The following is a 13438-nucleotide window of genomic DNA, read 5'->3' as shown; positions in this document are numbered from 1 at the left end:
GGTGATTTCCAGCCGCAAGGTCAGGGTATAGAGGAACGCGTGTGAATTCTACGTTTGTTAGATCCGTAAAGACAGATCTTTGCTACACTGAGTGCCTTTAGTTTCTAAGAACCAGCCTTCAGAACCTGGTGCTGACTTCCCAGCCTGCTGCTGGAATTCCTGATCGGGGCAGTCTACTGAAACGTGAGCTCAGTTACCAAATATAGTTGAGTGGAGTAAGAGGACAGATGTGAGTCTGAGGCCACAGTTGCCTCAAAGTGACCACGGACCAAGCAGTCTTTGATGAATAGGCAAGGCCAACCTCTGCTCTCACAGAAAAGAAGAAATGCTCATCTGAAATTCATCACCTTTGTGGAGTCTTCAAACTGACCAAGCACTGAGAAGGTCTGTAAGGCGGATGTAACATACTAACTGGTAGTGCAACATTTTAAGGACATTTTAAAAAGCTAAAAATATAATAGTAGTAGTTTTCCTGAAATTATGATATTGCTTAGAAGATGCCTTGATTTGGCATTTACTTTGAGAGGAAAGGTAAGGGGAGTTTTGTAGTCTTTCCAAAGTAGATATAGAAAATACACCAGCAGGCTTTATAGCTACCTGTGCTGTCAGAGAACTGCATTTGCTACTATCATCTTAAGCGTGCTGATTTGGTGCTATTGATCCCAAAAGGATTAAATGTTTTTATGGAGCCAACTTTTGTGCAGATTGTGTGTGTATATTTCACAGAAAATAAGGGTGCAGTTAACTGAAACCTCACCCATACATTAGCTAAATACTGATGCCTTGCAATGATATACACTAAGATTTATTAACATTTTAAGCTATTGATTATATTTTCAAAGGCTTTTTAAAAAAATTTCATGGGACATAATTGAATCAGTTGAGCTACTGATAGCAGGTATATTAAATGATATCCATACATGAAGTTTACATATTTGTGTTTTAGAAAGGAAAACCACACTGTAGTCTCTGGAGTCCACTCAAATTTAGACATTACAGTATGATTTTATATCACGTTGTTACATGTGAAATTGTCTTGAATCAGCATATGAGGTTGATACAGAATGATTTCAGTCTCAGATTACTTTTTAACATTTGCTAAAAATACTGATTGCCTTCTAGTATGAATAATGAGCCACATATAAAGCCTATTTACTGGCAAGAACACACTATTAAAGATCTATTCCATCATAATGTATGGAGATTAAATACTGATCACAAGATAGATGAATTTTTTCTCTAAGGAAGAACTTGAGTGTTTACCTCATTTATTCAGATTTTAAAAATCAGGGTCTATTTAATAATGTACTGTTAACAGTAGCCAACACCTAAGAGATTTATCTAGCCAATAACTGCTCTGTAAATATATTATTACACATTCCTAGAATACAGATTAGTCCTCTGTCATTCTAGTTTCCGGTATGGATTAGGGACTCCATTCCAGGGGCTCTAAGTCATTTCTCTCTCTAGGCTTATCAGTTTTATTGCTAAAACTGAAATGTTGATGTAAAGGTCTATGGGATACGTCACTAAAGAAGGAAGATCTAGATTACAATGGGCAATTAAAATAACTTTGATTTCCTTGTCTCGTTTTTAAAAAAAAGAGAATGTCGAGGAAAACATCCATCAAGTTTCAAAATAAATCTGACAATTTCTTTAAGAGATACCAAATGACGCCTCCTTTTCTTTACTACTATGTATGTGGAAGACATCCAAAGGTATGGTGATAACTGAGTTTCAGTGAGGAATTCAGGGAATCAAGTTAATGGCTATGTCCTGGTTAAAGTCCAGCAAAGAAAATGAAAGCTGAGTGAAGCCGCTCTGATTATAATGTGTGACTAAGTCATCCTACTAGAGAATATAGAAACAAGTTCAGTAAATAGGCTTTGAATTTAAATGAGGGAATAAAGCCCTGAATTAGGCTAATGTTTTAGAAATAAACTCTATAGATTTTTACAATGGATTCAAAGATTCAACATGGTGAATAAAGACAATAATATGAAGAGGACACCAGGAATAACTCCAAACCTTCCCTTTATATGGCTGTTAAAGGTATTACAGAAATATTCTATTTTGCTCCTGAAATGGGCTTAAACACATGTTCTGAAGGCATTTAAAACTGCGGGAAAAAATATGACACATCTTAGTTTAATGAAATTTACTTAAAGATTAGGAAGGAAAAGAATCCATATCCATATATATTAAGAATTTGACTATAAAATTCTCATCACTTTTTTGCATCAAACAAGATTTTACAAATGTTTTATCTTTGACCTGGGCCTTGCAGGCCCCTTTGTGGTGAGAAGAACATTACGAAAATAGAAAGAAAGAAAGTAACAGACTAAGTTTAGGGATTTCCTATGATTGCCAAAACAAGGAACATAAAGTTTAAAGCTTCAACTTTTTTTCTCAAAGTTTAAGTTTTTTCAAAACTATTTTTTACCATGGAATCTTTTTACCAATAGCTATTGCTTTTATTTTTTTTTAATGTTTAATACTGAAATTAAACAGACATTAAAATGCAAAGATTAAAGTTTAAAATTTAAAATCTTTCATAATTCTAACGCTTTTTTATCAAAACATTGTGAAATAATAAAACATTCCTCCCAAATGTCCCACCCCTCAACCACACCCTTTTACAGAGGTAATCTGTTAATAATTTGGTGTATGCTCTTCCAAAGTTTTCCAGGTATTTATTCCTAACTATATATTCTTTTTTTTTAAAGATTATTTTTTATTTATTTCTCCCCCCCAGTGGTCTGCTCTCTGTGTCCATTCGTTGTGTGTTCTTCTGTGACCGCTTCTATCCTTATCAGCAGCACCAGGAATCTGTGTTTATTTTTGTTGCATCATCTTGCTGCGTCAGCTCTCCGTGTGTGTGGCACCATTCCTGGGCAGGCTGCACTTTCTTTCACACTGGGCAGCTCTCCTTACGGGGTGCACTCCTTGCTCACGGGGCTCCTCTATGCCGGGGACACCTCTGCATGGAATGGCACTCCTTGCGCACATCAGCACTGTGCATGGGCCAGCTCCACACGGGTCCAGGAGGCCTGGGGTTTGAACTGCGGACCTCCCATGTGGTAGGCGGACACCCTATCCATTGGGCCAAGTCCACTTCCTAATATATTCATTTTTAAATGCCTATTGAAACATTGCAACCTCTGCCTGGACTCTGTAAGGGCCCAGTGCGTGTGGCCTATAACCATGAGTGACCCTTTGTACCAGCAAGCCTTTTGCTAATGTAGTAGACATCAAGAAAGGTTCAATTATTTGGTTGTGGAAAGCCAGGACTCAGTAATAATTTGGGGAAGGAAAAGAGAATTTATTTACCACCAGCTGGGCTCAGGACCTTTCTGTTCAAAACCCAAGCCCCAAATAAGATTTTTCAGTTCCTTTTGTACAGAGCAAGAGTTAAATGATCCTTTCAGTTTCAATAAGTTGAAATTAACAGTAAGTGCTCAATAAGTTTGAATTAACACATATGCCCCACATTCTAGGTAAGCTTTTAGCATGAACTTAATACACTCTAGGTAAGCTTTTAGCATGAACTTCATACATTCCACGTAAGCTTTTAACACATATGGTTTGCATTTTCCCTGAATATTTAAAGTTTGTAGAGTTTACATTGCTTAATTGTTCTTCCAGGACTGGAGTTGTTGCCATGTTACCAAGTGCAGGGCAGCAGCTCTCACCACCCAACACACACAGTTCAGGCTATCTATGAAGAGATGAGCAGCCCCCAACCAAGCCTATATCATTCCCCCCTTTATGCTAGCTTAATTTGCTAAGCTTTGGCATAATTATTGTTGGAGTTATGAGGTGCGTGACTGTTCATCATTTTGATTGATTATCCCGCTTATTAATTTTCCAGTGAGGGCCCAAAGTCAAAGCCTCTGGGTAACATCCAGGGTTTATTCTGTCTCCAGAAGAAGTTGTTGTTCTGGATAGCAGAATCCTGGGGGTGGGCCCCTCCCCTCCCCAGCAGCCATCCTGGGGGTTACTAGTGCTTACGTGGATTTCTCGCGAGGCTCCAGATCCATTTATTAATTTTGTTTTACCCTTAGAGAGTTTACACCTTTAATCTTAAAGGGATGCTGAAGGGAGATGATCTTTTTTCTGTAACTACTTCCTGCTGACCATGGGCTGTAGTCCTTGCCTAACAAGGTGTAAAAAGTTTTGTTATTTATTTTGACTGGAGGAAGACGGATCTGGCATTCCGTATGAAGTTGGGGTGAAGTTTTCATATGGCTAATAAGATGTTCATTCTGAAGAAAACAAATTTAATTAGAATTTTGGAATACCTGTTTGTTAAAAGAGGACACTGGATTACAGAGATAGGTGCCTGCAAAGATGGCACCTTTTTTTAAAAGTTGGTGGAGAACAGTATATATATATTAAAGTTATTTTATGTTCAGAGAGATGTTGTAATAGATAACAGCCTTCAGCACTTAGCTTTGTTTTGAAGATGCATTTCAGGCCGTTTAATGATTGACACTTAAGTGCTTCGTCTGGTGTTCCTGGTGAACTGTCACCTTCTTTGGCAGTTGTTTTTACTTAGAATTAGTGCACCAAGTTGGAAATTCTTGTAGCTGTGGGAGTGATCAGAACTATAGAATAAAGTTTTTTTACATTTTGGTTTTAATTGAGTAGCTTCTGGTAATTTTGACTGTTTAATAGGTGAACCACTGCTAGTAAGCAAGCCTCATTTTGTTATAAAGTCGAGTATAGTAAAGTAGTTAGGGTGGCTGAGCCGGATATTAATTAGCCGGTTACCTGTAAGTCACTGGTGGCCCCATTGTTTCTAGCTAGAATGGCTATTTTATTTTATAGACATGTTTATTAACTATTTAGAAAATGAAGTTTACCAGGAATTTAGCATGTCTAATGTAATTTTGTACATGATTTAGAAAAGATAACATTATAATTATCAGGTATATATTTAGAACAGGATAAAGGTACAGTACTTAATATTAAATAATGTATTACTTAATGCATAAGGATTTTGAGTTGCAATTAATAGTTTTAAGTTTCAGGTTTGTAATACTTTACACATTATCTCTCCATGGGAGCAGGTCATAATGCCAGTTGTGTTTAAGTTCTACTTACAGTATTTTGGTATTTTATTGCTCCACTTCGTATGTTCTTCCAGAAGCTGCAGTACTGTTGATAACTAGAGAGGAACTAGGGAGTAGATTTTACGGACCTGGTGCATAGCACTCTCTGGCACTATGAAACAGTACCAGTTTGAAGACGATATTTATTATACATTTGGCTGTCCTTAGCCACTATTGGCTGCTCCAGGAGATTGAAACTGCAAAGTAGTTTCCATCCACTTCAGGAGCACGACCAGAGAATTAGTAGATCTTTATTATTTTTAAAGGTCAGTGACCAAACTAGCCAATAACTCATATGTGGAGGCAACCTGGAATGTATTCAAGACCTGATTTGAATGCACAAGAGAGTTTGACAATGTTGAAGTTTTCATATATACCTTTTAAACATTTTAAATACAATGTGTTACATATTAAATGAACTTAACCTTTTAGTACTTTGCTTACCCTTACAATTTTATTGTGAAGACATTAGCAGGTATTTTATTTTAGTAATAGAGGAAAAATTATTTTTTCCATTTTTAAAATTAAAACTGAAGATTCTCAGTGGAATCTAGGTAACTTTTTATTACCATTACTTAAATATGTAACTTGCGGTGACTTTTAGACAGGTTTCATTACTATGAAGTTACTTTTTGCTATTAATATTAATCCAGCTTTTTCAGGTCAATAATGGCTTTTTAGAACTAGAACTATTTAAATGCTTCAATTTGGAAGATGCCTTTACAAACTTTTATAATTGACCACAATTATAGACTGGCAAATTTATTTTAGATTATAATTAATGACTAACAGAATTTACTTCATGCATTTAAGAGAGAGCAGTTTTATATTTAATTTAATTTTATTAAACATGTGCTTACAGTTTTTATCATTTTAAAGATTTAACACATATAATGTTAACTTATTAACCTGGTATTCTATAAACCCAAGAGATAATACTTAAGCTAAACAAGTTGAAATTGTTATTGATTAAATAAAGAATGTTGTTTTCCTTTTTTACAAGGGCTTAAAAATTTTGTTTTTGAGAATTCTAAAACTATGAATAATTTTAAGAGCATACTAACTTTTAGGCTCTGGAATATAAAGCAATGATTAAATATGTATTACTTTATAACTTCATATTTAACTTTAACAATTTGAGCAAATGGGCAGACATGCATAGTTTGATACAGAAACACCATTTAGTTATATAAAACCTTTTTCTTTGCTGGTTAATTCAAAATATAGTTCCCTCACTGACTTTCCTAGTTACATTGCTGTTTGGAGAGAACCTGGCAAGCATTTGGGCTTTTGTTTAGACTGGAAAGAAACCAAGTAGCTCTTACTCATTTTTTTTCCCTTCGAGACAGCCTGAACAATGCGGGTGGGGATTGTTTAGTAAGGTTTGGTATACTGGGAAGAGTATTGCTTACTCTTGGAAAACCTGGCAACAGTTATTTCTGATTCCTGGTAGAAATAACCAATCAGAATTAATTTATATTATTTTAAAGGTTAAGGAAAAAGGTAGCTTTTTCTTTAAGGGTAAAGAGGAAATGGGAAGACCAAAAATATTTAAAAGGGCACAAAAGTAATATGCATAAACCCCTTTCTTTTTTTTTTCTAAATTTAACTATAAGTTTTTAAATTTTAATTATTGAGTTGAATCATTAAAGGGTGGGCCAGACCTATGGAAACTGCAAGTAAAGGCAAATGCAAATGCAGTTTGTAATCACTATTACAATAGTTGAAGACCAGGGGTGAAATTAGTTATAAAATAATTATAGGATAAGTTTAAGTAATAACTACCACTATCACAGTAAGCACTAGATAAACCCAAAGTAGCCATAAATAGAGGCAAATTAATTCAATATCACCATTTCAATAGCCAAAATCTAGGCCACATTTACTCCATTGTAATAGCTTTAGTTATGAATTTATATATATATATAAAGGTACTTATACAATGATTTTAATTCTTAGTTACAGTTTTTAGTATGTTTTTACTTTAAGATGAATTGGATACCTTTACTAATTAAGTGTCAAGAACCTTACTAGTAACAATCCTGTGAAGCTTCCCTGTACTTCTAGTAACTGAACAAATTTATCTGCAAGGTATGCATTCAATTCACCAGCTAGACAGCACTGGCATTTACAGATTCATTTTTAAGTTACCTTTTACCATAATTTCTTAGGCACAAGCAAACTGACAAAAGCCAAACACAGATTTTAAAGTTGAACACAAAGTTAAGCACAGATCAAAACAGAAGAATTTCATATCTTTAGCATTTCCAGGACCTTGGGGGGTGGACTGATTAAATTTAGTCATGATGTTGTTAAGCTGAACTGGGGTTCCTTTTATTTTTTATTTTTTCATAGTTTTATGACTTTTACTGCTGATAGTTTTCAGCCAAACCATTAAAAAGACTATCAAGTGATTCGAGGATTTTTGTTTCAAGCAATAGCCTCCTTCCTTTAGATAAAGGTACTTTACCAGTTTTACAGCCTTAAAACATTTCAAAGCATTCTTACATAGATTTGCAAAGAGAGATTGAGAAAAGCAGAACCTGGGCAGAAGTCAATTATGCAAATTTATTTTTGGCCTTTGAGGCCTTCTGGAGGAAATTTTAATTGCATTTAATACTGATTCTGCTCGGTTCCCCCCTTCACCTCCCCCCTTCCAGGTAGATCAGTGATCAGATAGGAATGTGGCTTACAAATAGAAGGTGCAGACTCACTGGAAAGGGGCAAGCCACTCCCCCCTTTCCCAGCTCTCCACTTTTGCTATGCATCCTTCTTAAGGGAGAAGGGGATAGAAGGTGATGGTAGTGAGTCCCAGGCTGCTAAAATGGCTTGGAAAGAACTGTTTAGGCTTGGCGTCTTCCCGGGAGACTCCCGCCCTTAGGGCCATGATCTAAGTTACTGGTTTCATCAGCCATCCTGACTGGGACCAGGTTTAGTGTGGTGTACAGCACAGACATGGACAATCCCCAAACCCTGGCAAATGGCACAGACCCAGAGACGAGACAGCAGAGCATGCGCAAACATTCAGGCTCCGTGGTTTTGCTTTATAAACTACAGTCATTTCACTCCTTTGCTAATAGCAAGGGAGGTTCCAGCTTAACCAGAGTTTACTATTTTACATAATTACACAATTCAACACCAGCACTGGACAGACACAGACAGAAGCACAAAGCCTATTAATGTGACTTACAATTTTATTTTCTGGACATGGCTGCCCCTGCAACCATTACAAACCTTAGAAAGAGAGAACTTTCAATACTAAAATGTAATGGCATTTCCTGCTTATGCTTGCTGTTTAGAAAGCAAATGTATTTGTAATTCAGCACCAAAACAAAAGACTCCACCTAAACCCTTTCATTGCTTAACTTTACACCCAGACCAAGCTTCACTGGAAAGCCAATTCATTTTCCTGTAACTAAGTTTTTCTAAATCCAGACCAATTTCCAGGATGTTAGGACTCAAACCTATAAACCTCCTTTCCTATTATAATCAAGCCTTCACTACCTCGGTGGAGACAAGACCAGAACCAGATGCTAACAAGCAGCTAGCCAAACCCAAACACCAGGCTTTTTTTCCCTTTTTTTTTTCCTTTTCTTTCAGACCTGGAGGAGATGGCTTCCCCCCAATTTCTGGAGGTAATGGGGTTTTCAGGAAGTTGATCAGACTTCCCCTCCTAACAATTAAAGCTAGGGTTTTCCTAACACTAAGCTCCCCCAGCAGAGTCTTACCTTCTTCCGTCTTTGGAGTCTTTTTCTTTCCCAGAATTTTTCTTCAGACCTTTCATTGCCCCTGATTTTCATTGTGAGGATTCCACTGGAGCCCACATCTTTTCTGGACTAAACATAGTACAAGGGCACCCAGATTTGGGGTTCACCTGAGTCCTCCCAGCTTCCTCAGGGATCTGGAAGGGGTAGCAAAATGCTACCTTCTTTGGCCTTCATTTGTAAATCCCGGGAGAGCCCTCAAATGTAGTAGACATCAAGAGAGATTCAATTATTTGCGTATGGAGAGGCCAGGACTCAGTGATAATTTGGGGAAGGAATAGAGAATTTATTTACCACTGGCCAGGCTCAGGACCCTTCTGTTCAAAACCTGAGCCCCAAATAAGATTTTCGAGTTCTTTTTATACAGAGGAAGAGTTAAATGGTCCTTTGTTTCAGTGCTCAATAAGATTGAATTAACACATATTCCCCTCATTCTAGGTAAGCTTTTAGCATGAACTGAATATATTCTAGGTAAGTTTTTAGCATGAACTTCATGCATTCCATGGAAGCTTTTAACACATTTGGTTTGCATTTCCCCTGAATATTTAAAGTTTATAGATTTTTACATTGCTTAATTGTTCTTCCAGGACTGGAGTTGTTGCCATGGTTACCAAGGGCAGGGCTGCAGCTCTCACCACCCAACACACAGCTTAGGTTATCTACGAAGAGATGAACAGCCCCCAACCATAGCCTATATCATTAACAGCAAACACTTTTTTCTTCCAAAATTAGAGTAGTTCTTCAACATCTCTCTGCAAGAGTATTCCCTATACAGATTGCAAAAATGTTCCCATTCTCTAAATTCTTAGAGTAATGACCAGCAATGTCCCTGATGGGAAGAGAAAACTTTGAAGTTAAATTCAGGTTCACCGGTGACTCACCACTTCCTGATTGTTCACGTTGGACCAAATAATTAGTAGTAGTAGTAGTATAATTAGTATCTGTAGTTTTGTCATCTGTATAATAAAAATAACAATGGCTACTCCATTGATTGTTCTGAGGATCAAATGTTTCACTACAGGAAAGCCGTGCCTCAGGAACTGTTTTGCATTAAGCTCTCAGTGAAGGATAGCTTTTATTGTTTGTAACTGAGTTATTTCTACTAGTCTCCAGGCTATTTCTCAAAGTATGTGCCTTATCTTCCCTAAATAGATAGTAAATTCCTCCATATCAGGGAGCTCTCTTACAATGCTTTTACATTTTAACAGCCAAGGATGTCTCACCTAATGTGGAGCATGCAAGAGCCTATCCCAATAGTATTTTCTGACTGGCAAAGTAGATTATCCCTGATATCATAGATCTGGTTTTCAAATCCTCTATCCCCAACACTAAACAACTCTAAAAGCACAATCTTCATATTTGTCTATCTTTTCCATCATTTGTATATTTCTGTGTGTATGTGAAGCAAACCACATACATTTACACATACATTGCATGTTCAAGGACTCAAAAATAAAGTTTTCCCAGATACTGTCATAATAATGCCAAGATAATTTAAGATGGTAAAATTGCTTATTTCAGAATTTGTGAAATACATACCCAAAATAAAATGTTCAATGAACGCTTATCTACATGTTCTAAATTGTATAGTAGAACAAGAGAAAAAAGTGTTCAGACAATATTAACTTAGGGAGAAGTTGTAAGTCATCAAAATGCAATTAGGTATAATCTATAAATTAATGATATAAAATCCCTTAGGAAAGAATCAGCTATGCTTCAGGAATTTAACAAAGTAGGTAATCATGGGAAATTTAAATTTGAAAGCAATATTTGCTTGGGATAAACCAAGATGCTGATAAGCTGCCTTGACAAGTATTTTGACATTATGCATAAATGTCAAAATTCCTCTGGGAGCGTTTGCCTTCAGAGCATCATTAGGATGTCGCACAAGCAGGTGTTGCCATAGTACAATTTGAGGGAGTGTAGAACACCCGTGGCCTGAAAGGTTTCTCCTCCTTGGACTGTCACTGTTACCTCTCTCCCCACCAAGTATGAGCCTTCCATTCTAGAGACAGTGATGTTAACATGCAAACATGCATTTTATTTTTTTATTATTGTATTGTATTGTACTGTATCCTGGCAATTTCAAAGATAATTTGAGTATGTGTTCAATAAAATCACAGATACTGTTGCCCAAAATATAAGACCAAACCAAGTATAAGAAACACAGAACCTGAAATTTTCTTAATTGACTACCTTGGTCTGCCTTTTCCCCCATTAAGTGTTAGCTCCTTAGGGCAGAGAAGACCATACTCACAGCTTCTCAGCCTGTAAAACAGAAACCTAGCCCACTGTAGGCACTTAATAAATATATATTGACTGAATAAATCATAGAGAAAGTAGGCAAAAAAATTTTGGCTAAAAACATTTATATTTTTATGATTTAATATTTAACCCTGAACTTGCTAACATCCATGACAAAGAGGGAGTCACCAAAGGCTACAGAATTTTCCTTGTTTAATATAGAAATGCCATAATACAGAATGAATGTTCTGGTCCTGAATTCTAAAAGGGTTTTTTGTTTGTTTGTTTTTAGAAACTTTCAAGTTAGTGAGAAAATATAAAAAACAAATGCCTTTCTGGATAAAGTGTTTTTTTTTCATTGCAGTGTCTGACCTGTGACTGTTTTGTACTAGCATATAATGTGTGTTTTATATGTATACATTAACAGTTATTAACATATAAAACACAAATTACTTTCTCAAGTTCTTACTGGAAAACATTACTCAGGGCACAAGTCACTATTGTTAATACAGATGAAAAGGTAGGGTAAAAAGTGGAATAATGCTTCACTGAGGAGAGCAAGGGTGTCCCAGAGAAATTCAGTAGTGGGACTTAGATCACTGAAGCAAGGGAGAGGAGCTGAAACACTTCCTGCCTCATGCCTTTGTTTGTGTGCTGCCTCCCCTGTTAAATCCTACCCAGAGTTCACAACACGTGTAAAATGCCAGCTATTTCTTCATTTTTCTCTATCATTGGTGTGGGCTATGGATGGGAGGCTCTTTGTCTCTTCAGAGATAACCTAAATTGTCTGTCTTATGGGTGTGAGACAGTAAGAGGCTGCAGTCCTGCCCTTGGTGACCATGGCAACGACTCCAGTCCCAGGAAACAGTTTAGCAATGCAAAGTCTATAAACTTTAAATATTCAGGGGAAATGCAAACCAAATATGCTAAAAGCTTATCTAGAATGTATGAAGTCCATGCTAAAAGCTTACCTAGGATGTGGAAAATATATGCTAATTCAAGCCTATTGAGAACTGAAACAAAAGGACCATTTAATCTTTCCTCTCTGTATAAAAGAAACTCGAAAGTCTTGTTCAGGGCTTGGGTTTGCAACAGGAAGCTCCCGAGTCCGGCTGGCCGTCAATAAACCATTTTTCCTTCTCAAAATCATTCCTGAATCCTGGCCTTTCTATACACAAATAATTGAACCTTTCTCAAATTCTACAACATCATCTATGGTGGTTCAGACTCTGTGCTGAGCATTAGACATTCAAAGACGGTTAGGCACAGTTACTTTCACACTGTTCAGAGTCAAATGGGGAAAGGGCTCTCTAAATCAATATACTTTAATTAGATGAATGTTATAACAAAATACTGGGCAAAGCATCATGCTCAGAAGAAGAAGCAAATTATATTGACTGAGGAATTGTGGAAAGCACCAAAAGAGGTGAAATTTAAGAAAAGTTCTCAAGGATGAACTGGAATTTGAAAAATAGAAATTAGAAGGGAAGCACATTTTAGGCCAAAGGAACACCACATGCAAATTCATGAAGACATGCAAGAATGTGGAATGTTCAAGGAAAGATAAGGAGGCCAGGAGGCTTGAGTGCAGCCTGTGTGAGAGTGGTGAGGAAGATAAGAACGGACAGTTCACAGCAGGGCAGGTGGGTGCTGATAGCATTGATGTGCTGTGGACCTTCCCTTACGAGCCAGGGGTGACTTGGCTGAATTTGTCAGTGTGATCTCTTCTCCATCTTTGATCCCTTACCACAATGTGTTTAGGCTGTTTTAAAAGCAATTATACTCTTCTACATATTTGAGTCATTTTTATTCTTGGTTAATCTCTCTTCCTGAATTATAAGATCATTTAAGGATAGAAAATATGCCCAGCTCACCTTTGCTCTCCATGAAGCCTCCCTTACACATAGTGAGTGATAAACAGTTGTCCAATTGAACTCAGTTTCAACTTACCATTTCAGGAAGGGGAAATGTAACAAAGAGTGGTTCTAAAATGGGCAAGGAATCCATAGATGTAAAAAGAATCATGGACAAAACCCAGAAGAGAAGGGAGATACCAGCTGATGCCCCCAGGTGCCTTACCATGTGGCAGAGAAGCCAAGGATTGCCAGCAGCTGGTCTTCAAAGCATCGCCTTGATGATGGCTTAATTTGGACATTTTTCTCAGCTTCAAAACTTTTCTTGACCTGGAAAATCCAGAGCATTGGGTCCTGACTGCATAAAATTTGGCTCAAAGCAACGTTCTCCTACTTTTCACTTACTACTACTCCATCCAGCTAAGCCATTGCCAGAAAAATGAGAGACTACGTAAGGAAGACT

The 13438-nt window shown here is 36.9% G+C and overlaps 1 protein-coding gene across 5 annotated transcripts in view; it reads left to right on the top strand.

The window, feature by feature from the left end:
- The first annotated feature begins 267 nt into the window (after positions 1 to 267).
- PALLD (palladin, cytoskeletal associated protein) overlaps positions 268 to 13438 on the top strand; it is a 467101-nt gene continuing 453930 nt past the window's right edge. The window contains exon 1 of one of the 5 annotated variants that reach the window (XM_058309553.2): positions 268 to 384. The gene's annotated coding sequence lies outside the window, so the exon portion shown is untranslated. The remainder of the gene's footprint in view (positions 385 to 13438) is intronic. The other 4 variants (XM_058309467.2, XM_023583763.3, XM_058309606.2 and 1 more) reach the window with 4 other exon arrangements.

The sequence above is a fragment of the Dasypus novemcinctus genome, chromosome 1 (assembly GCF_030445035.2).
Source record: "Dasypus novemcinctus isolate mDasNov1 chromosome 1, mDasNov1.1.hap2, whole genome shotgun sequence".
Classification (NCBI taxonomy): domain Eukaryota; kingdom Metazoa; phylum Chordata; class Mammalia; order Cingulata; family Dasypodidae; genus Dasypus; species Dasypus novemcinctus.
The sequence above is the reverse complement of the archived record's forward strand: the minus strand, read 5'-3'. Positions and strand labels throughout refer to the sequence as shown.